Source organism: Crocuta crocuta, unplaced genomic scaffold (genome assembly GCF_008692635.1).
Source record: "Crocuta crocuta isolate KB4526 unplaced genomic scaffold, BGI_CrCroc_1.0 scaffold301, whole genome shotgun sequence".
Taxonomy (NCBI): domain Eukaryota; kingdom Metazoa; phylum Chordata; class Mammalia; order Carnivora; family Hyaenidae; genus Crocuta; species Crocuta crocuta.
This window is the reverse complement of record NW_027527544.1, coordinates 349,439-353,481: the sequence shown is the minus strand read 5'-3', so window position 1 is coordinate 353,481 and position 4,043 is coordinate 349,439.

Below are 4,043 nucleotides of genomic sequence, written 5' to 3'. Positions count from 1 at the left end.
ACACATAGGAGCAACATCAGCTACCGATAGTGTTGAGGCCACGGGACTGGACAAGCTCACCAGAAAAAGGGTGTACAGAGTGTGGCACAGCCAGCCCCGTGCTACTTCTGTACGGATTTTTTTCTGCTTTCCCTTTAAAAATTCAGCCTCCCTCTCTGTCCATGGATTTAAAAAATTTTTTTAATGTATTTTATTTATTCCTGAGAGAGAGAGAGAGAGAGAGAGACAGCAGAAGCAGGGGAGGGCCACAGAGAGAGAGGGAGACACAGAATCTGAAACAGGCTCCAGGCTTTGAGCTGTCAGCACAGAGCCTGACGCGGGGCTCGAACCCACAAACCGTGAGATCATGACCTGAGCTGAAGTCGGACGCTTAACCGACTGAGCCACCCAGGCGCCCCTGTCCATGGAATTTGACCAAATGACATCTGTACCCATGTAAACCCTAAGGTTGTCCCTGCCCAGGAACAATACTCAGAACATGTTTCTTCTGTACCAGGTTGGTTACAAAAATAAAGGTTAGAATTTAGACTGGCATGCCTTATCAAGGACACACGGTCTCCTTACAGTTTGCAGATTTCCTTGAACATTTACTAAAATAAGAACAAGCTTAGCTTCATCATAATATCCCTTCACATTTCACCATGACTACTTTAATATTTTCTTTAAAATGAGGATTATATCCCTTTGATTAAGTTTCCAGAAAATGCTCTTGCCCCTTTCCTTTTATTGGTCACACTCGATCCTTTCACTCTTTCTCTGCCTGCTTTGACAACCTCTCTTCTCTGGTTTTATCTCATATGTATAGATGTCAAGTGACTTCTCTAGATACGAGGAAGCACAGAGTGAGCACTGATACATGAGCATTTAAAAACTGGAAATTGGCTGGGGATCTTTCCTCCTTTCCTGTTTTAGAGAAGCAGTTGGTATAGTGCTTTCTTACCCTCACACTGCCTGGGTTCATATCCCAGCTTAGCCACTTACTAAACTGGGTGAATTTGGGCATGTAATTTAACTTTTCTGTGCCTCTGCTTCCTCCCATGTAAAAGAGGGCTAATAAAAACTGCTATGCGGTAGCTTCTTAAAGTCTATGATGGCTGCCTTGTTGCCAGATCTCTTTGTTAAATTTATGATTTATTTTCCTATCTGTAATTCACACCAACCCATTCTGAAACCCTAGGTTAGGTGTGATGTTGGTCTTCCTCAGTTGTTTGCCGTGGAGTTAGCTATTGTTTTTTGTTTTTTTTTTTAAGTTTATTTCTTTAGAGAAAGAGAGAGAGTACAAGTGGGGGAGAGACCAAACAGAGAGGGAGAGACAGAATCCAAAGTAGGCTTTGCACTGTCAGCGCAGAGCCCGATGTGGGGCTCAAACTCACAAACTGTGACAGCCGGACCTGAGCTGAAACCAAGAGTCGGATGCTTAGAAGACTGAGCCAGCCAGGCGCCCCAGCTATGGTTTTTAATATCATCCCTGAGTTCAGATGTTTCCACACTGTAAATCAAATCAACTCTCTCCATTATCCAGACCATTGGTCCCCATTGCCTGCTGTTTGTTAGTAGAACTACTATACAACAGAGCAGGGGACAAGGAGGCAGAATAGGAGTTCAGGCTATAAATGCCACAGATTTCCACTTTTTCCCTTCTTTTTAAAGTTTATTTATTTATTTTGAGAGAGAGAGCAAGAGTGCAGTGGGGAGGGCAGAGAGAGAGGGAAAGAGAGAGAATCCCAAGCAGGCTCCATACTGTCAGCATAGAGCTGAATGCAGGGCTCAAACCCAGGAACCTTGAGATCATGACTTGAGCCAAAATCAAGAGCTGGATGCTCAACCGACTGAGCCCCTCAGGTACCCCTCCATTCTTTTTCCTGAATAAACATTCTCAACTTGTCATATGCTTTTTGTCAATTTCCATAGTACTAAAATGGTAGTTTTTGACAATTTGTCCAGTTTAGCATTGCTTTTTGGAAAGAGAATTAGGTGAATCCCTTACTCAGCCATGCTGAAGGTCCACTTTCTAGATGGCTACACTAATGAAGTGTGGAAAGATGGAGACAGTCACTGTGGGCTTACCACTGTTACCATGTGCAAGTGCCATGTAGTTGATTCTAATTTGGATACTTAAAAAATACTAGGTGAAAAATCTATATTTTCTATTACATGAAATACACATTCCTATAATGAAGTAAAATTTAAATTCATTGTTATCCTAGCCATTAAAAAAAAAAACAAGGACTCACTTTTTGTTTTTAATCTATTTCAAAATGTTCTTTGGAAAAAGAATACTTTAAAATTCTTTGGAAAATTCAAACTTAAAAAAAAATCTTGAAATGTCTATAATGTGCTTTTTTTAATCTTAGATTAAGAAATTTTCTAAGCTCTTTACATTAACAGGGACTAAATTCTAGTGGTATTATATATTTGCCTCCAAAGCAGGAAGAAGTTTTAGAAATATGAATTGAATTATAGCTTAAATTTACTTACATGGAAAAATAAAAAGAATTCCCCCTAAGTGTGTGTGTGTGTGTGTGTGTGTGTGTGTGTGTGTAGCTATCGCCTTTTATTGTACAGGATATCTTGGGTGTGCACTGCTTGTATGCAATATCTCTATATATCATGAAGAATCATGTCCTTTTTCAGAAGGGGAGTGGGAAGGGGATAGATATGTTAAAGTGTCACAATATATTTAACTTAAGTGAGTTTGGAACAAAATTATTAGTGTTCCTTGGGATGAATTATGGCCAAATTTATCTTAATTTCTTGGTACTGTTTTGTCATCCCTTTCCTTCATATAAGTAAGGGGTCTCTGGGTTTATTTTGCTAGGTCAACTGCGGCTTTATTTAGGTTTATTTAGGGGGACAAAGACGGTTAGTCTGGAGACTGAAATTTAAAGTACAATATGGTTCATGTTTTTAAAACATACATAAAATCTGGTTCTTCATATTATGTTTGTTCAATGAATGTAAGTTTTAGATATTCTACACTTTTCACAAAGCTAATGACTTTTCCTTCTAACTTATCAATCTCCTTTACCGGAAAGGCAAATTACTTGTTGAAAATGCATTGTGTCAAAGAATTTGATACCAGTGAACAATATTATCTTGAAATTAAAAATGTAAATAATTTAAAATTTACAGGAAAGTTGTAAGAATACAAAAAATGTCCTTTACTCATATTCACCAATTACATTTTCCCACATTTGCTTTGTTTTCTCTCCCTTCCCCCCCTTTTCTAGTAAGGTGCCTCTCTATTTCTGAAAAGTTCACTGTGTATTTCCTTAAAAAATTACTAAACCACTATCAATGACCAAATCGCAAAAATATTGATGCAATATTATTTAATATTTGCACTCAACAATCATTCTAATAATATCCTTTATAGCATTTTGTGTCTACTCCAAGATCCAATTCAAGAATCAAGTCTGTCTTAGGAGCTCTCATGGTAGAGATGTTTGCAGCTTTTAGCGTTGGCTGAATACACTATAAAGTTCCAGGCGTTTGTAAACAGTGCTTGAAGAGAAAGAAAGGTCTGGAGGAGAGAGGAGCTGTTTGGACAGGGAGAAAAAGAAGGGCAACTGACAACCAAGGGCTTGTCATAGAAATAGTAAAGGCAATTGTGTCTCTCTTCCAACTCTCCATATCCCTCAAAAATTTAAGGAAATAAAACCCAAACCGAAACTCCTTGAGGAAAACCCAGACAAAGTGGAGTAGAGCTGGCAGAAACGTGGGCACGAAGAGGTAAACTCAGGCAAATTCCTCNGGCCCCCCTTTTTTTTTTTTTTTTTTTTTTTTTTTTTTGAGGAGAGTGTGGAAGGCGTTGCATTTTTAACACGGCCACACGGTTCTCGCCTTATATGAGAACAATTACCCCAAATAGCATACGTGTTACTCCAGAGCCCGAGGAATGGCCACGGGCGGACGGAGAGGGCGTGGGACGCCGCACTGGGTCTGGCTTAACCGGGCCGGGGAGAGGCGAGGGGTGGCCTTCGGGGAGACGGCTGCAGCCCCAGGGTCCCGGAAGGGGCAGGCTGGAGCCAGGCGGACAAGGG